Raw genomic sequence first — 21,135 nt, 5'->3', positions numbered from 1 at the left:
AACTACGAAGTGCCTGAAAAGTCATAAAAAGACAATAGTACTGAGCAGGAAGTGTTCACTATCAGTGAATAATAGAAGGAAAAGTTCTGGTGGACTCTTACTGGAAGTAGGACCTATTTCTAAGGACTGTCTTCCTGCCTTTCTACTCAACTCCATCCTGTTTGCTTCCCTATTCATCCAGAGAGGTGTCAGCTTTGCATCCTGGAGCAAGTTCAAGCCCAAGGATTTACTTCAAACATACGCTGGTGCTTGGAGCCTGCTCAGGCAGGGAGAAATTTTCACACTGGCTGGTGATCTGTTAATATCAAATATCAGATTTCTCTTATCTGAGTTGACAAAACCTGTCATTGCAAGGACTAGTTGTGATAATGAGGTCTTAACTTGGTGACTTCCTGGGGTAAGGGGGTCTTACCTTCCTCCCCCACCATGGCACATCCCTACTTTGTGAGGAAGAACCTCGGGCTGTCCGACTGCCCGTGTGAGTTTACCACCCCTAATTCCGGAGGAGAGCTTCTGGGAACAGCCCCACCTCTGTCCTCACAAACCTGCCCATCTGCTCACAGATCCTCTTCTGCTTTCAGAGGCAAGACTGCGTGACCCGCTCTGATCTGGGAAGAGTTTCTGTGCTCGTGGCTTTAGACTCATGTCCTGATGGGGACCAAGTAACTGGGATCCTGGGTGAGTACAAGGGTGGCCAGGTGTTCACTCTCTAGAAGGAGGAGTTACTTGCTTTACTCAAGGGCCAGGTCACTTACAGCCCACGTGGAACACAAAATTTATTTTATGTAATTGCAGAAAAATTAGAAAGTATGCATATGTAACCACTGTACACAGGGGCATTTTTTAATTCTTTTAATCTCTGTATATAAATATACAAATACAAAAAATAAGATACTGTCATTCTGTAACCCGCTCTGTTTTTACTTTTACCATATCACAGAATCCTTTGATGTGGAGAAATACAGATTTGCCATGTTATTTTTAACAGTTACATAATATTGTGCCATCATTTAATAGCATCCTATCATTGGGTATTTCACTGTTTGGCACTTGGGGGCTATTATTAATAGGCAGTGCTGTAATAAATCGTTTTGTCCAGGCTATGACATTCTTATTTGATAATTTCCTTAAAAGAAGTTCCTAGAAATAAGATTGTAGAAATAAAGGGTAGGCACATTGTAATGTTGGATCAATTTATATCCTGCCGGGATAGATTACAGGGCCACCAGTGAGGCATACACGTTGTTTCTGTCTTTACTACTCTGAGCTCTTTTGTCTTTTATACATATGTATATATATAATATATGTATATAATATATAGTATATATTGTGTATTATTAATACATATATTGTATGTATGTATTATATAGTATAAAACAAATATTATATATGATTATATATATTTTTGACTGTGCTAGATCTTAGTTGCTGCCAAGGGCTTTCTCTAGTTGCTGCAAGCAGGGGATGCTCTCTAGCTGTGTGTGGGCTTCTCACTGGGGTGGCTTCTCTTGTGTGGAGCGCAGGTTCCAGGGCACGTGGGCTCAGTAGTTGCCGCTCACAGGCTCTCAAGCGCAGGCTAGATTCATGCGGTTCGTGGGCTTTGCGGCTCCGTGGCACCCGGGATCTTCCCGTATCAGGGATCGGCCCCGTGTTTCCTGCGCCGGCAGATGGGTTCTTTACCACTGAGCCATCAGGGAAGCGCAGCTCTTGTGTCTTGCATCACTTTTTACTTCTCGTGAGTTTGGCCATTTTTTCATACAATGAATGTTTCTTTAACTCTTCTTTTGGGGATTGCCCATTTGTGGGAGAATTTTTTAATTAATTTGATTTATATCTTTTGTCTTTGTTGCTATGCCCCAGCTTTCTCTGGCCGTGGTGCGTGGAGGCTACTCTCTAGTTGCAGTGCGGGAGTTTCTCATGGCGATGGCTTCTATTGTTGTGGAGCGTGGGTTCAAGGGCATGCGAGCTCAGTAGTGGTGGTGCAAGGGCTTAGCTGCCTCATGGCATGTGGAATTTTCCAGGAATAGGGATCGAACCCGTGTCCCCTGTCCCCTGCATTGGCAAGGTGGATTCTTAACCACTGAACCACCAGGAAGTCCCTGTGAAAGATTTTTAAATGCGAAGCAAAGTGACTCCAATTTATATGGTCAAACAATTTGAAGTATGTTGTTTTACTAATGTCCACCTTTTCCTTTCTGTATTTTTCACCTCTTCTGTCTGATCCTTGTTGCTCCCATCCCCATCCCCCATCACTGCACATTCAGCATTGGGTTCCCATCCCCTGGCCTATGCCTGCTGTGGCCCACGGCCAGAATGACACACCACCCCCGTCTCCATCCCCAAATTGCTTCAGGCATCCCTCAGGACAAGACTTGGTCCATATTTCAGTCTTATTAACGCTGATTAAGCCTGGACTGAGCTGAGCATGAAGGGGCTAAAAATGAATGAAACAGGGACTTCTCTGGCAGTCCCGTGGTTAAGACTCCGTGCTTCCAGTTCTAGAGCTGTGGATTCGATCCCTGGTCAGAAAGCTAAGATCCTACATGCCTCCAGGCCAAGAAACCAAAATATAAAAACATTAAAAATATTGTAACAAATTCGATAAAGACTTTACAAAAAAGTGAATGAAACACAATTGTTTTTCTCAGGAGCTGAGCATCTATTAGGAGAGTCAGACAAACCACACATGACTGATACAGGGCAGACTCTGAGAGGTCCACTGATAGCAATGAAACAGATCTGAAAGAGGAGACTGTAATTTCCACTCTCGGATCTCAGATGATTTCTTAAAGAAATTGAGGTTTGAGGGTAAAGGTATTTTCGCAGTACAGTCTAATAACAAGAGCAACCACTTACTAAATAACTGCCATGTGTCAGGTTGGGACGTATGTTATCATTAATTCTTTTAACAGCTACACACAGTAAGCATTATTCTATTTTACAGCTGAGAAAGAAGGGCTCAGTGAGATTTAACAACCCACCCAAGGCTGCTGGGTTTTGTTAGAGTGGGGATTTGAACCCAGGTCTGTCAACATTGTTTTGTCCTCTTCCAGTTACTCTTTGAGCAAAAGTTGTAGGATTGAGAGTATGTAGACAGGATTCTTGGGGGATGTTGAGCTGGGCCTTGTCTCTTGTCCCTACTGCCATCAAGGCTCAATTCAGATATCACCTCCTCCAGGAAGCCTTCCCTGATTTCCTCAAGTTACCTAGATGTCACCCATATGCCTCCCCTTCAACACACACATTTGTAGGTGTGACCATGTGTCTTCTTTTCTCATGGATTTACTTGCCAAACATGAATTGCCTACTCATTGGTTTCTGCCCATCGGATGGTAAGCTCCTTGAGGGTGGGGCTGCATCTGGTTGTCTTCACATTTCCAGTTTGTAAGAGAATGACAGAGTTACGGGGCACTGCATGCGGAGAAGAGGGAATGAGTAGGCTTGAGGCATCTTGGCAGGATTTGGCAACAGGTCATGGGTGGGAGATGAGAGCTTCCCTGGTGGCTCAGTGGTAAAGAATCTGCCTGCAATGTAGGAGCCACAGGAAATGCGGGTTCAATCCCTGGGTTGGGAAGATCGCTTGGAGGAGGGCATGGCAACCCCCTCCAGTATTCTTGCCTGGAGAACCCCATGGACAGAGGAGCCTGGCAAGCTACAGTCCATAGGGTCGCAAAGAGTCGGACACGACTGAAGCGACTTGGCGTGCATGCATGCGTGCGTGCACACAGGGATGGAAGAAAGCTCTGAGTTGCAGGGTAATGCTGAAGAGGGATGTGGAAGGAGGAGCGGGATGCCTGCATGGTCCCCAACCCTCCCACAGGGGTAAGGAGTCCAGGATCAGGGAGGTGAAGCCATTGGTTTTATTTGTGGGTGTGTCGCTGCTTGGGGTTTTCTCTAGCTGCAGCGAGTGTGGGCTTCTCTCTAGTTGCCGTGGCTTTTCTTATTGTGGAGCACGGGTTCTAGAGTGCGCGGGCTTCAGTAGTTGCAGCTCCTGGGCTCTCGAGTGTGGGCTCAGTAGTTGCAGCACACCAGCTTACTTGCTCCAAGGCATGTGGGATCTTCCCAGACGAGGGATCGAACTGCGTTTGGCAGGCGGATTCTTTACCACTGAACCACCAGGGAAGATCCTGTTTTGGTTTTATAATTATTTTTTAAATTAAAAAAAAAATTTTGGTAGTGCCCCGAGACTTGTGGGATCTTAGTTCCCCCACCAGGAATTGAACCTGTGTCCCCTGCAGTGGAAGTCCAGAGTCCTAACTACCAGACCGCCGGGGAAATCAAAGGTGAGGCCATCTGAAGTTCATGAGTCTAATGGCATCGGGGACCCATGATAAAAGTAATGTGGGTCTGTGGGTGAACTCCTTGCCTCTGGTCTGAAACTCTCTGGGTCCAAGTTCCAGCTCCACCACCTGACCCACTTCGTACCCCTGGCAATGTGGAGACCTCTCTGTGTCTCAGTTTTCCTCATTTCTAAACAAGGCTTTAATCCTACTCCGAGGCTGGGGGAAGATGGAGCAGAGGCCGTGTGGGACCAGGGCTCACACCATCGTCCTCCCAGCACCTTGACTTCTGCCTCAGGTGCAGAGTGTAAGCAGAGTGTGTGCTTCTACGGGGCTTGAACCGGCTCAGCTTGAGTCTGTGCTTGTGTTGCTAAAAGGTCTGTAGCCGAGGTATGTGTTTGTTTGTTTAAGGTTTTGGGCTCTGGAATCACAAGTCCTGGGTCACATCTCTGTTCCAAACTTACTCCTGTGGAATCTTGAGTTTGTTAGCTAACCACTCTGAGCTTCAGATTTTTTTTTCCATATGAAACAGGGATGAGAGGTGGGGTGGGAGGTGGGAGGGGAGGTTCAGGATTGGGAACTTATGTACACCCATGGCTGATTCATGTCAATGTATGGCAAAACCAATACAGTATTGTAAAGCAAAATAAAGTAAAAAAAAAAAGAAAGGGAGGATTAAAATTACATGATATAACTATAAATCTCATAAACCCTTAAAAAATAAAGTGTTGAATGAAAGGCAAAAAAAAAAAAAAAATTAAAACAGGGATGATAATAACAATAGTATGTGCCTCATAAAGCAGGTCTATCCTTGGTGACTCAGATGGTTAAGAATCTGCCTGCAATGTGGGAGATTCAGGTTCAATCCCTGGGTTGGAACGATCCACTGGAGGAGGGCATAGCTACCCACTCCAGTATTCTTGCCTGGAGAATCCCATGGACAGAGGAGCCTGGTGAGCTACAGTCCGTGGGATCGCAAAGAGTCGGACATGAGTGAGAGACTTGCACATTCACATAGTGTTGCTTGTGAGAGTTCGTGGAGATATTAGTAGTATATGACTTCTCATTAAACGTGCACATTTCTCTGTGAGTCCCCTTGTGCTCTGACTTCTGTGCAGGAAACTGATGACTGCTCCCCTCCCCACTGCCCACCCCTCATCCCATGGACACAGATCTCCCTGCTGCTCCTCAAGTTGACTTTCATCTTGGGGCCTGTGCATCTACTGGTCCCTTGCCTGAGTTTTTCTCCCCTGAGGTCTTTGCCAATTTTTTTTTTTTAAATTATCTATTTAGCTGTACTGGGTCTTAGTTGTGGCTCACACTCTTAGTTGTGGCATGTGGGATCTAGTTTCCAAACCAAGGATCAAACCCAGGCCCCTTGCATTTGGGAGCTAGGAGTCTTAGCCACTGGACCGCCAAGGAAGTCCCAGTGTTTGCCAGTCTTTCTCCCTCACTTCATCAAGTCTGCTCAGAGTCATCCCCTTCTCGGAGCAGTTTCCCCGGATCTCCCCACCACACTTGTTTCCCTCCAGCCTACCCTGTCACCCCCTCTCCTTTACTATTTTTCTTTCTTGACTAGCCCTTACTCCATGCAATATTCACATTTATTACTATGTTGTCTCCCTCTCTCCTGGAATGTAAGCTTCACGAGCATAGGGACCTGGTCTGTCTCCTAGAAAAGCAATCGGCACAGAGTAGGTGCTTAATAAATGCTTGTGGAATGGACATGTGAAAAAACAAATTTCTTAGCACCCACTAAGAGTATAACCGATTAAATGTTGGTTATTGTGCCTCTCAACATTGTCGCTACTCCTACAGAAAAGCAGAGTTATTTGGGTTAGGGCAAGAACTCTAGAGGATGGTGCGTGGTTTCAGATCCCAGCTCTGCCTTTTTCTACCCATACAGCTGACCCTGTGTTCCCTGGCCGTCACCTTCATGGTGTTGTGAGGAGCAGATAGGTCAATGGTGTGAGGCCCTAGGGCAGCTTGTGGGCAGAGAAGGCACGTCAGTCATTGTTATCATGGTGTCCATGGTTCACACTCAGCCACACTCACCCGAACACTCAGGTTTTCAGAAAAACAGATGCCAAACTACGTTTCTCCTCTTTTCTACACTGTACATTTTGGTTTTACTCTTTTTTTTCAATGGAGGTAGATTCAAATAACATTTGGACATGAATACTTCAGTGGTATTTGGTACATTCATCACATTGTGCAACCATCGACTCGACAGAGTTTCAAAAGGTTTGAGTCATTTCAGGCCTCTCTCCCTCCAGATCCTGGAGGCCACGGATCTATTTTCTGTTTCTATGTGCTTACCTCTTCCGCATAAGATATCATGTAAAAGGAATCATAGACTAGATGACATTTTGTATCTGGCTTCTTTCACTTAGCATAATGTTTCCAAGGTTCATCCACATTGTAGCAGGTACTGATACTTTGTTCCTTTTGATAGCTGAATAATATTCCAGTGAAAGGATATACGACATTTTGTTTCTGCCGTTCTTTCACTGATGGACATTTGGGTTGTTTCTGCTTTTTGGCTATCTATGGACATGTGTACACAATAATCTGTTTGAATCCCTGTTTTCAGTTCTTTGGGGGACTTTATCTAGGAGTGGAATTGCTGGATCATATAGTAACTCTGTATTTAACTTTTTGAGAGCCTGTCAGACCATTTTCCAATGCAGCTGCACCATTTCACATTCCCACCATCAATGGATGAGGGTTCCAGTTTCTCTACCAACACACATCTCACCAACACTCCCCTTCTGACTTTTTGATGATAGCCATCCTAAGGGGTATGGAGTTGTATCTCGCTGTGGCTTTGATTTGTATCTTCCTATTGATGAAAGACACTGAGCATTTTTCCTTCACTTTGTGTTGTTGAACCAGAGGTAGGACTTGACTCAGTTGTCTGGTCTGAGGTTGTGTTTCATTGGAAAATGCACTGGAGACTGTGATTCCCCGCCTTCGTTTCCCCCCGCCTTCATCATCAGGGTATGAGACTGGTTTTCTGGGTCCTGTTTCACCTTCATGTGTGGCAGAGGAATCGGAGCCCAACCTCCTCTGCTAAACTGGGCCATTAGCCCCTGACTCAAAGTGTGGGCAAGTGAGAAGGAGGAGTAGCTGGGTGCAGACTCTGAAAACAGATTATGGGTGCTCTAAGTCTGGAATATATGGGGAAAGAGGCTGTTGTTAAGTCAGCTTTATCTTATATCCTTTTGAGGATATTGCTAGAGCCTTATTGAGAAGTAAATTAAATTCCACTCTGATACAAGCTGTTTTCCCATTGCCTAATATATCAATAAGGAAATTTCTGGAATTGTGTATGGGTATTCATATTCCTATGGGAAAATCAAGGATCTCAGTACCCCTGATTGTTTATGGAAATGTTTTAAGTTATTTTAATTTTATTACAAGTATTATTGGAATAGTGGTTCTGCTCTAAGATTTCATAAGTGCTTTTAAAAATCATACATGTTTCCACCTCCAAATATATTGTTATTTTGGTGGAGAAAAAATATTATATTCTACATGAGAATTATTAAAGATATTAATTGAGAGAAATGTTCTACTTTACTATCTTAACTTTCAGAGATAATTTTTTGAAAATATATTTAATCATTGAGGAATATTTACAGTATATTATAGAAATCTTCATAGACTCTAAATGGATGTAAGGAAGCTCTATTGATTGATCTTCCTAAGCTTAATGAGACTTCCCTGGTGGCTCAGATGATAAAGCGTCTTTCTACAATGCGGGAGACCGGGGTTTGAGCCCTGGGTTGGAAAGATCCCCTGGAGAATGAAATGGCAACCCACTCCAGTACTATTGCCTGGAAAATCCCATGGACAGAGGAGCCCGGTAGGCTACAGTCTATGGGGTCGCAAAGAGTCGGACACGACTGAGGCTTAATGAGAAATGAGAAAAGCCTGGCTCTACATCATCTCTATGACTTTGGGCTGAATGAGTCACTGCCTGTCTCTGTGCCTTTGTTTTTGCCTGTAACTGGGCTTAATAATAGTAACTGACTCACGGGGTTGTTGTGAAGATTAGATGAGTTACTATATGAAAGCCAGCACTCGGTCAGGGTGTGCAATTATTGTCCCCGGCATTCTGAATTTCAGCTTCAGCTAGCCACGGCCCATCAAGCTCAGGTTTGTCCTGCTCAGCTCCCCAGCCTCCTTCAAGTTCTTTAAGGCCATCTTCCATTGAACTACATAGGGACTCTCTTATCTGTTGTTTGGCTGTCTTCAAAGCAAAAAAAAGAGTGTGGTCTCAGTTCATAGCTCCTACTGTGTCAAAGCAAAACTTTGATGAAACTCTTTGAACAATGTGCAGCTCTGATCATCAGACATGGGGCCAGGAACATGGAATGGGAGAGGTAGAGTGTGAAAGGCCAGTGTAGTCCCCTGGACCACAGCTGCCTGGGCACGATATGCAGAAAGGAAAATCCACTTCACCCTCTATCTCACACCCCCCACACCGTCTCTGAATCCTCCCCTGCCTCTCACTGGACCTCAGTCCCCTTGGCATGAGGGTTGGCCAACCTCACCTCTACCCTCCAGAGATGCTTCTGGGACTCTACCTGGAGCCTGTCCTAACAATGGCTCCCTATGCCGCCCCGAGCTTCCTTCAGCTCCCCTGATTCTCTCACACCCTCCCCTCAAGCCTTAGAAATCCTAGGCAGGAAATCTCTTTGGGGAAGAGAAGAAAGTCCCTTTGAACTTCTGCGTTTGTCATCCATTTCACAGCCTGCTTTGCAGCCCCAGTGAGCAGAAACTGTTTTAGCTGCCGGAGAACATTCTAGCCAGGAGAGGAAGCTGGGCAATGGATGGAGAGTGAAGATGAGGGTGGGGATGCAAACCACAGCAGCATCACCAGTTCTGATCTCAAGGGCACATCTGGGGTGCTGGGCTAGAGCCATCCATGCTCTGGGCGGGACAGGTCAACCACTTCTGGATAATTCTTTCATCCAGCAGCAGGAGCTCTAAGACTCTGGTCCAAATGCTTGCACCCTTGTAGCCACGTCCTCATCTGAGGAGCAGGTGAATGAATGTATTCTGTGATCAGCACAGTGTCCCGCTGGCTCTGATTAGCTTCATGAGCTCTTCAAGCTCAGACTTTTCCAATGACCCACCCACGAGAGTGCAACCCAGTCTCTTAATTCAGGGGATACCCGTGGAGATCCGGCCTGGAGAACCCCAGCCCAAGGCAGGCAGGAAGATCCATGGCCTTCCCAGGGCAGGCCTGAGACTCATACATGGTTCCTTACTCTATTCTCTGGGCCTCCAGAACTTCTCAGATGCTCAGCTGTGTCCACCCATCTTCACATTGGTAAATCAGGGATGTGGGTTGCAAAGACTGGAAACCTCAGTTTCCTACAGCTTCCAATTCAAGTTCCTCTACTAGACCTCACCTTGAACTATGTATAGATTTATCTATTTAAAAAAATATTTTATTTATTTATTTGGCTGCATCAGGTCTTAGGTATGGGACATGGATGTGCAAACTCTTAGTTGTGACATGTGTAATCTAGTTCCCTGACCAGGGATCAAACTCCAGCCCCCTACATTGAAAGCACAAATTCTTAGTCACTGGACCACCAGGCAGGTCCCCTGGCTGTTTCCTTTGCTTAGAACGCTCTCTCCCAAAATTTCTACATGGCTTATCCTCTCCCCCTCTTATAAGTCTTTGCTCAAAAATCACCTTCTCAGTGAGACCCACCCCATTCCCCTTTATTTTCCTCCAGATCATGTAATATCTTCTGTGAAAGTGTTAGTCACTCAATGGTGTCTGACTCTTTGTGACCCCCTCGACTGTGCCTCTGTCCATGGAATTTTCCAGACCGGAATACCAGAGGGGTAGCCATTTTCTTCTGTAGGAGATCTTCCCAACCCAAGGATTGAATCCAGGTCTCCTGTGTTACAGGCAGATTCTTAACTGTCTGAGCCACCAGGGAAGCCAACATATTCTATAATTTTACTTTTTGTTTGCGTTTACTGTCCATCTCACACCATGACAATGTAAGTTTCCTGTGGACTTGTTTTATCACTGAAGCATCCTATGGACCTGAGACCAGGCCCAAACGGCTCACAGTAAGCTTGCATTAATTATTTGTGAAATGAACTAGTAAATTATTGAATAACTTGTAAGGTACCTTTTAGTTCTGTGGGCTTCCCTGATAGCTCAGTTGGTAAAGAATCCGCCTACAATGCAGGAGACCCTGGTTTGATTCCTGGGTCGAGAAGATACACTGGAGAAGGGATAGGCTACTTACTCCAGTATTCTTGGGCTTCCCTGGTGGCTCAGCTAGTAAAGAATCCTCCTGCAATGTAGGAGACCTGGATTTGATCCCTGGGTTGGGAAGATTCCCTAGAGAAGCGAAAGGCTATCTACTCAGATTTGGACACAATTGAGCAATTTTCACTTTTAATTCTATGAAGATGGGAATTTGGCTAGTGAAGGGAAAGAAGTCTGTATTTGGAATCAGAGGGCCTAGGATTGAGTCCCAGCTTTGCCACTCACAAGGTAAGTTATCTGAAGAAAGTTAGCTGAAAATGTAGGAGTCTCAGTTTCCTCATCTGTAAAATGGGGTTAATAATAGACAACGTTTATTTTGTGTTTGCTGTGTTCCAACACTTAAAAAGCATATTGCCGTCCTTTTAAAAATTATTTATTTATTTTACTATGATTTTTTTCAGCCACACTGGGTCTTTGTTGTGGCATCCAGGCTTGTCTACTTTTGGTGAACTCTTGTGGCCCACGGGCTTATTTGCCTCACAGCCTGTGGGATCTCAGTTACCCAACCAGGGATCAAACTCAAGTCTCCTATGTCGGAAGTCAGATTCTTAACCACTGGACCAGCAGGGAAGTCCTGCACATTGTCATCTTCAGCAAGTTCTACTGGGATGATCCAATATTACGAATCTCCTGATGATATGATATAATATTTAGTACATTATCACCTAGGATGCATTCTTGCCAAAAATATTTAACCTGAACCTAAATGACTCTTTTGGCCTAACTTCAAGTTTACAGGAAAAACAGAGATAGGGGGACATTAAAATAGAGTCAGGCAAAAAAAGACAAATTCATAATTTGGGACATTCTTTAAGACAACTGAACCTGGAAGAACATCAGCTTCATGAAACTAATGATAAAGACGAAGAGTTGTTCCAGATTAAATAATATAAAGAGACATGCATGACTCTTGCTTAGAAAGTAGTTTAAGAAAGCACTGGACTTCTCTGATGGTACAGTGGATAAGAATATGCCTGTCAATGCAGGGAACAGGGGTTCAATCACCAGTCCAGGAGAATTCCACGTGCTGCTGAGCAGTAAGCCCATGCACCACAACTACTGAGCCTGCATGCTGTAACTACTGAAGCCTGTGGGCCCAGAGTCTATGGTCTGCAACAAGGCAAGCCACTGCAATGAGAAGCATGTGCACCTCAGCGAAGAGTAGCTCCCACTCATCGCTATTAAAGAAAGCCTGAGTGCAGCCACAAAGACCCACTGCGGCCAAAAATACTAACAAATTATTAATTAATTTTAAAAAAGAAAACACCATTTACTTAGGCAAAAACTAGAAAAATAATACTCACAACTGGTTGAATGGATATATAAACATATATATTTTATAATAGAATATGATATATCAGTGTAATACATTATACAGCACAATATTCTGGTGTGCAGCCTTAGTTGCTTCATTCGTGTCTGACTCTGCGATCCTATGGACTGTAGCCCACCAGGCTCCTCTGTCCATGACATTCTCCAGGCAAGAATGTTGAAGTGGGTTGCCATGCCTTCCTCCAGGGGATCTTCCTGACTCAGAGATCAAACTCGCATCCCCTGAGTCTCCTGCATCACGGGCAGATTCTTTACACACTGAGCCACCTGGGAAGCCCACACTTTTCTATTTAGGTATATATTAAACAATGTACTGATGCATCACACTACATATATGTATCTCAAAAGCATGTGAATTAAATAAATCAGACCCAAATGAAAAAAAAATCAGTGGGACATACATTTGAAAACATTTGAATATGGACTAAGAATTTAAATGATTTTAGGAAATCCTTAGATTTTTTGTTTGTTTGCTTTTAATTTGGCTCTGCCTCACAGCTTAATCCCCTTCCAGGTATTGAACCTGCCTCTCGGCAGTGAAAGCACAGAGTCCTAACCACTGGGCCATCAGGGAATTTCAAGAAATCCTTGTTCACATTGTCAGGTGCAACATGGTGGTATGGTTCTATTAGAGAAAAACTTTACTTTTAGGAGATTTCTAGTGAAGCATTTTGAGATGAAGTGTTGTGATATCAGCAAATTGTTTTATGATGGTTCTGTTAGATAGATAAACAGGTGATAGATAGATGACAGAAGAGAAGTGTTAGTTGCTCAGCCATGTCTGACTCTTTGTGACCCCATGGACTGTAGCCCACCTGGTTCCTCTGTCCGTGGGATTTCCCCGACAAGCATACTGAAGTGGGTTGCCATTTCCTTCTCCAGGGGATCTTCTCAACCCAGGAATTGAACCCAAGTCTCCTGCATTGCAGGGAGATTCTTTCCTGTCTAGTCACCAGGGAAGCCCAGATAAATAGATGTAAATAAAACCAGTATGGCATGACGTTTGCAACTTTTGAATCTAGGGATAGGTGTATGGGTGTTTATTGTACTGTATATTTTTCAATTTTTTCTATGTTTGAAAATTTTCATAATTGAACACTGGAAAACGATTCCATGGAGCCTCTGTGTTTACGCAGCAGCAGGAATCGGGGGGAGAAGAACACTTGGCCCCAGACGGCAGCCCGTAGTGGTGCCCAGCTTGTCCTCCCTTCCCACCTGCAAAGCCCTGGGCAGCCCCTCTGCCACTTCTATAAAGTGCAATGATTAGTGACTTGTGTAATGTCCGAGAGGGGAGGTCAACGTGTAAAAGAGACACTACTTGTGTGTATATTAGTCACTCAGTCGTGTCCGACTCTTTGTGACCCCATGGACTGTAGCCCACCAGGCTTCTCTGTCCACGGAATTCTCCAGACAGGAATACTGGAATGGGTTGCCATTTCCTTCTCCAGAGGCTCTTCCTGACCCAAGCATCAAACCCAGGTCTCCTGCGTTGTAGGCCGATTCTTTACCATCTGAGCCACCAGGGAAGCCCAACAATGCTTGTGGTTACTTTTAAAAAATTCTACTCAACTTAATACTTTGAGGAAAACCCCCTAGTTTTCTTTAAGCTTTTAAATTCAACTGACAACTCATTATTTTATTTATAAATCTAGTAAATTTTAACAATCACTCTTAAAGGGGCTTTTCACATTTTATTAATCAAATCCCCTTATATATTTTAAATTGGATTTATAAATGTAACATATTTGGCTTTATTTATAAACACTTGAAATAGCTAACAATCAGAACATTCCTCAAGACTAAAACAATCCTAATAAGTATAATAAATTAAACTTAAAAATCCAATGCATCTCAAGTTCTCATAAACATTCCAATATTGTTTACAAACCTAGTAAAATCACAAATCTAAACAATTACTCAATTACACATTTTAAATTGGAATCATGAGGCTAATATATTAGATTCTTTAATGCCGACGCCTCTTAAACATTACAAACACTCAAAATGCCCAATATACACAAATCATTGCAAATCCTAATAGAGGAGTATTAATACTTAGGTTGAATCCCTTCCAAGGACAAAGACACTTACACATGGAGGAAACAGCAAAATTGAAACTAGCAAGTTGTGGTTCCCATCTCAGTGGACTGAGATTTTACTGTGGACTTAGGGTCCAGTTTTCCTTGTGACTCACAGATGCGTTGACTAGAATTCTTGCTTTGTAGAGGGGTTTGGAATCTCCAGGATTCAAGGTATATGTCACCCGAGTCTCTGTGTGGTCTGAGTCTGAAACTCCCTGCACTAGGGTTGCTTCATCTTTTTTATTTGTTGCTTGATTCTGTTTAGAGGGGCTCCCCGGGTGGCACGAGTGGTAAAGACCCCATCTCCCAATGCAGGAGACGTAAGAGACTCGGGTTTGGTCCCTGAGTTGGGAAGGTCCCCTGGAGAAAGGCATGGCCATCCACTAGAGTATTCTTGCCTAGAGAATCCCATGGACAGAGGAGCCTGGCAGGCTATGGTCCATAGGGTCGCCAAGAGTCAGGCACGACTGTGTGACTTAGTACACACATACAGTCTGCTCAGAATCCCCCCACTCCCATATATTCTTCTTGTCTAGCAGGACCACAACTCTCATAGCTACTTAATGACACACATTTGGATTGTTTGCCATGTGGTTTTGCCTAACTCCAGACTTGAGATCATAAAAGTCAGGCTAGGGCTCTGAACCCACTTACCGCCTCTGTCCCATGCTAAGGCAGCAGCTTGCCCAGCAATGTCCCTGGGGCAGGGCATGGGTCTCTTCCAATGCAGATCCTCCCAGACTATCTTGGCTGCTGCCACCTCCCCATAGTTCTGCATGGGGGCGGGGCAGGAGGCTCTTTACCCTCAGACCCCAGAATCAATATCCTTTCTCGACTTCTTCTCCATCTTCCCGCTGTGAGATCCCCAGCTCTGGGAGTATTTCTGTGGAATAAGGGTGAGTGGGATCACTTTACTCTTCTTAAACCCTCTGATCCCGAATGCTTTGTGTACATTCTTGTTTCCTCTAAGGAATGTTTTAAATTCATACATTTTTAGAAGGCAAATGCAGGAAGATCTCTTTGCTTTTATATCTTCTGACTTTTAGAAAACTAGGAAGTACTCAAACATGCAAAAAAAGAATAAAAGTCAGTATAAAAATGTCAGCATACTCTGTTATTCTACCACCCAGTATATTAGAATTTAATGATTTTCCATTATTTCCTTCAGGTGTATGTGTAAATAGGATTTCCCTGGTGGCTTAGACAGTAAAGAATCTGCCTGCAATGCGGGAGACCTGGGTTCGATCCCTGGGTCGAGAAGACCCCCTGGAGGAGGAAATGGCAACCCACTCCAGTATTCTTGCCCGGAGAAGCCCATGGACAGAGAATCCTGGTGGACTACAGTTCATGGGGTTGCAAAGAATAGGAAACTACTGAAGTGACTTAGCGCAAATGCACATATACATATATATACTTGGAAAAAGACCAAAAACATTCCACAGTTGAAACCCCCGCACACTCAACCCTCATCTGATCCTATTCCTTTCTCTCTCCTGGGGCTAGTACTATCTTGTTTTGGTGCTTAGCATTTTGCGGATGCTTTCATAGTGATTCTTATATTTAATATATGCATCCAAGAATAAGCATAAAATAATTTTGCGTATTTTTGAACTGTAAATAAATGACATACTGCATCTCTCTACAATGTCCTTATTGTATTCAATAATACGTTTTGGGACTTACACATGTTGATGCATATAGCCATGGTTCATTCCTTTTTTCAGTGCTTTATAATAATCCATTGAACGAGTATATCACAGTGTGTTTATTCTCCTCTTGATGGACCTTTTGATCATTTCCAGTCTGTTTATACAAGTATATTACAATGGTTGTTCTTGTTTGCATCCTCTTGTACACATATGTGAGGATTTCTCTAGGCTTTTTATCTAGGGTGGGGTTGTAGGGTAATGCTGTGTGTGCTGCTTGAATTTTTCTGGAGATGTCAAAGGTGGTATACTCTCTCCAGCAATTAGGAGAGTTCCTGTTGCTTCACACTCTGGACAAGGTATTGTTAGAGTTGTTTCACTGTTGCCAGTAGTGATAGGCATGAAATGGTATCTCTTTGAGGTTTTCTTTTGGTTTTTAATAAAAAAAAAATTTTTTTTTTAGTTGAAGCATGTGAATTCTTGGACTTCCCTGGTGGCTCAGATGGTAAAGAATCTGCCTGCAATGCAGGAGACCCATGTCAGGAAGATCCCCTGGAGAAGGGAATGGCTACCCACTCCAGTATTCTTGCCTGGAGAATCCCATGGACAGAGGAGCCTGGTGGGCTACAGTGCATGGGGTCACAAAGAGTTGGACATGACTGAGCGACGTTCACTTCCACATGTGAACTCTTAGTTGCGGCATGTGGGATCTAGTTTCCCAACCAAGGGTTGAATCCAGGCCGCCTGCTTTGGGAACTCAGAGTCTCAGCCACTGGACCACCAGGGAAGTCCCTCCTTGTGGTTTAAAATCCCATTTCCCTGATTATCAGTGAGATCTGCTTACAGAGCCTTTGCTGTGAGGTTTTCTTCTCCTGTGGCCAAGAGCAGGGGACAGCCCAGCTGTTTGAAGGTGGGGGGCAGACACAAGAGTTGGAGGGAACTGATAGCTTCAACAACCATACCAGGGATGAATTTTGTTTTGTTATCCTGTAAATATACAGTGGTTGCCTTGGCAGCAGGAGGATCCATTGCCACTCTGTTGCTTGTCGATCTTTTCCTTATCACCCCTGCACTTCCCTCTCCAGCAAAGCTTCACTTTCCTAGTCGTCTATAACTAACCCAGAGTATTAGATGAGGCTCACTTGCCAAGGGCTAGGATATCCTAGACTCTAAAGGTATGGTACCTGCATAGAAAGATCTTTATCTCCAACTAGTGAGCTTTTTTTGGGTATCAGTTCCAGGTTGGAGCCAATTTTGTGGGATAAGCTGGACATTCCGCCTCTAGATTTTTTTAACGGTGTGTAGAATCTCAGTTTCCCTGAACAAGGACTGAATCTGCACCCTCTGCATTTGAAGCACAGAGTCTTAACCACTGGACCACCAGAAGAGTTCCTTAAAAGCTAGGATTCTAAATATACTAGACTCATTGGAAAAGACCCTGATGCTGGGAAAGACAGAAGGCAGAAGGAAAAGGGGACGACAGAGGGTGAGATGGTTGGATGGCATCACTGACTCAATGGACATGAGTCAGAGTAAACTCTGGGAGACGGTGAAGGATGAAGAAGCCTGGCATGCTGCAGTCCATGGAGTCACAAAGAGCTGGACACGACTCAGTGACTAACCAACAGCAACAACAGGTAGTCAATATTTTCTGGGGAGATGTGAAGACTTTCATGGAATTCTAACTCTTGGACAGTGTCACTTTTTTATACCTATGGATTTTTAAAATTATTTATTTATTTATTTTAACTGGAGGATAATTGCTTGACAATATTGTGATCATTTTTGCCATACATCAACATGAATCAGCTATAGGCATACATATGTGTCCCCTCCCTCCTGAACCACCCCCTCCTCTTCTCTCCCCACCCCATCCCTCTAGGTTGTCACAGAGTGCTGGCTTGGGGTTCCCTGCTTCATACATCAAACTCTCAGTGGCTATTTTACATATGGTAATGTATATGTTTCAATGCTAGTCTCTCAAATCATCCCACTCTCTCCTTCTCCCACTCTGTCCAAAAGTCAGTTCTTTATGTGTGTCGCCTTTGCTGCCCTGCACGTGGGCTATACCTATTGATTTTATGACTCCCTTCCCTACTGACTGGGGCCATTTCTTTTTCACAGAGAAACAAAATGGTATTAAAATTTCTATCACTTCTTCTCTATCTTAATGTACAAAAGCCATTAATGCCTTGTGAGTATAAAGGAATCCAGCTGGCATCTGGTCTTCTCATTTGGCCCAAGAACTACCTTAAGTATGCCAGTTTCTTGACTTGTGGAATTCAAATTGGGCCCCAGCAAATTTTAAATGATGGCATGTCTTCTTCAGTACGCTGCATGAATATTCAAAAACACGAATGTGAAAACTTGAATGGTAAAAGTTTATTAAGCACATTCATTTATTCTTTTTTTTAAAGAGAACTTCACTGAAATAAAATTTATGTACCATACAAATCACTCATTTAAAGTAGGTAATTCAGGAAATTCCCTGGTAATCTAATGGTTAGAACTTGGTGCTTTCACTGCCAAGGGCTGGGTTCAATCCCTGGTTTGGGGACCTAAGATCCCACAAGCTGCACAGTGTGGCCAAAATTCATAAATAAATAAAGTGTACAATTCAGTGATTTTTAGTCCTTACGCAGAGTTGTGCAACCAAGATCAAAGTCCATTTTAGAGCATTTTTATCACCCCAAAGAAAAACTCCATGCACTTTGGCCATCACACCCCAGCCTCCATCGCTATTCCTAGTTGTAAGCAACTATTGATCTAATTTCTGTACCTACAGCTTTGCCTGTTCTGGACATTTCATACAAAGGAATGACATGGCAATGTGTCATCTTTTGCACCTGGCTCCTTAGAGTAATGTTTTCAAGGCTCATTCAAGTTGAAGCCTGTAGAGCACGTTCATCTGTTGCTGGAAACCCATATTGTTTCCGCCTTTTGACTATTGTGAATGGTGCTACAATGAACATTCATGTACAAGTTTTCATTTAAATACCTGCTTCTGAGTCTTTGGGGTATACGCCTAGATGTGGAATTGCTAGGTCATGTGGCAGTTCTTGGGCTTCCCAGGTGGCACTAGTGGCAAAGAACCCACCTGTCAATGCAGAAGACACCGGAGACTTGAGCTCGATCTCTGGGCTGGGAAGATCCCTGGAGGAGGGCATGGCAATCCACTCCAGTATTCTTGCCTGGAGAATCCAATGGACAGAGGAGCCTGGCAAGCTACAGTCCATAGGGTCTCAAAGAGTCGGACATGACTGAAGTGACTAAGCACACACACACACACACACACACACACACACAGAGTAATTCTTGGTTTAATTTTTTTAGGAACTACCAAATTGTTTTCTACAGCAGCTGAACCATTTTACATCCCCACCAGCAATGTACAAGTGTATCAATTCTCCCACATCCTTGCCAACATTTGTTTTCTGTTTTTATTGTTATTTTTATTATGATAGCCACTCTAGTGGATGTGAAGTGCTGTCTTATTACGATCTTGATTGGTGTTTCTCTAATGACTCATGACATTGAACATCTCATGTGCTCATTAGCTGTTTGCAGATCTTTGGAGAAATGTCTATTCAAGTTCTTTGCTCGTGTTTTAACTGGGCTGTTCGGTTTTATACAGTTGAGTTGCATGTATTCTTTCTGTAAACATTTTCTAAGCCTAAATTTTGTGTGAGGCATGGGGGAATGACATGGGAGGAGAAATATAAAGATGGATAAAGTAAGATCCCTACCTTCTAACTGCTTGCAGCAGAGATGTGAACAGGGAGTGCCCCCAGCACAGACCTGGCACTCAGAGAGTTCAGTGGAGGGAAGGAGACTGCACTTCTGGTGGAGCAATTTGGGGGCTCCATGAGGGGAGTGAGCCTGGGACCCCACATTGAAAGTGGGAAAACGGTAGAAATGGCCTGGCAAAAGCTCAAAGATCCCCATGTGGCCCGCATGCTCAGTCATGTCCGACTCTCCCACACTATGGACTGTAGCCTGCCATGCTCCTCTGTCTTTGGGATTCTCCAGGCAAGAATACTGGAGCAAGTTGCCATTTCCTCCTCCAGGGGATTGATCTTCCAGGCCCAGGGATCGAACCTGCATCTCCTGCCCTGGAAGGTGGATTCTTTACCACTGAGCCACCTGGGAAGCCCAAAGACCCCCAGGGAGATAGTAAATCCAGGAGAATGTTGGGGACAGAGGTGGGGGGAAGCATGTAGGGGAGGAGGGATACATGACTGAGATGATGCACAATTAAAAATTGACAAGATGAGGAAAAGGAAATAGCAACTCACTCCAGTATTCTTTCCTGGAAAATTCCATGGACAGAGGAGCCTGGCAGGCTACAGTCCATGGGGTCACATGACTGAGCAGGCACGCATGAGGGAGGGGGGTGGAGGGAGATGGATTGGTAGCAATAAACAGGTAGAAATAAAACAAGAAAAAAATGGGTAAGATGAAACTACAGAACGCAGAATAACAACAACAACTGGATGGAAGTTTCGTCTAAGGATTTTAAGTGCTCGGAAACTGAGTACCAACCTATCAGGAACTGTCCCCTGGATGCGGCAACAGAGCGGTTGTACCAGTTTGTGGTGGGGCTGCTATGACTCAGGTGTGTGAGTATGGCTGAGAAAAGGCTGCCTGAAGACCTTGGAGCCCAGAGAAGTCCTGTTTCCTACTGGGGGACTTCTGTGTTAGCACCTGGACCACTCTGCAGAGCCAGGATGACTGGTGGCCTGCCGCCTGCCTCTGGGTCCCACTCTTTGTCTGAGCCCATGGCCTGCTCTGTGAGCTCTCGGGCCCGGCCGGGCCTCAGCTTAGTGGTTTCTAGTGATGCCTCAGGTCACTTCCAACCCAGATGAAGGGCCAGGACTCCTGGGAAAAACCACAGTGGCTGCATTACCTTCCACCCCAGACCAATGAGAGAGCTGGCTCCCAACTAGGAAAACTCTCCTCAGTTTGGGAAGGAAAACAGTGGTACAAAGCAATAGCTCATGTGCCCTGAAGGCCTTCTCGGTGCCAAGCCCTGGGAGGAAACCAAGACTCAACCCTGATTTGCAGAGAGCCCTGGTCAAGCCGGGATCAACCACACAGAGGTGTAAACAGCAGCTGAATTCCCAAGGTAGCTCAGAACCGGCTACCCCTCAGGACTGAGGGGTGTTCCTGATGCACTGGGAATGGTCTCTGGCCGTGAGCACTTTCCTAGGAGTAACTCTGGAGACTCGTGGGGAAAAGGTGCTGTATTTCACGTGAGCATGCTTGATGTTGTGAGTGAGGTGCAGTCTGGGAGCTGAAGAAGTCACTGGAAACTGGAGCCGGCAGTGGTGGTGGCTTAGAAAGTACACCTGGCAACAGCCTTTGCAGTGCTCATACAGCAATCATTTCCTCTGAGTGTCCGGCCTTCAGTCCCCTGTGTGTCTTGGTCACCTTTGCACCCTCACTGCTCAGCATGGGGCATCAGCTCGTAGTGCTTGCCCTGTGATTTC

The 21,135-nt window shown here is 44.5% G+C and overlaps 1 long non-coding RNA gene across 1 annotated transcript in view; it reads left to right on the top strand.

Annotated features, from left to right (window-relative positions):
• The first annotated feature begins 555 nt into the window (after positions 1-555).
• LOC132657218 (uncharacterized) overlaps positions 556-21,135 on the top strand; it is a 58,864-nt gene continuing 38,284 nt past the window's right edge. Inside the window, exon 1 of the long non-coding RNA XR_009595065.1 lies at positions 556-678. This is a non-coding gene — a long non-coding RNA (uncharacterized LOC132657218). The remainder of the gene's footprint in view (positions 679-21,135) is intronic.

Source organism: Ovis aries, chromosome 9 (genome assembly GCF_016772045.2).
Source record: "Ovis aries strain OAR_USU_Benz2616 breed Rambouillet chromosome 9, ARS-UI_Ramb_v3.0, whole genome shotgun sequence".
Classification (NCBI taxonomy): domain Eukaryota; kingdom Metazoa; phylum Chordata; class Mammalia; order Artiodactyla; family Bovidae; genus Ovis; species Ovis aries.
This window is presented reverse-complemented; position numbering and strand designations above follow the sequence as displayed.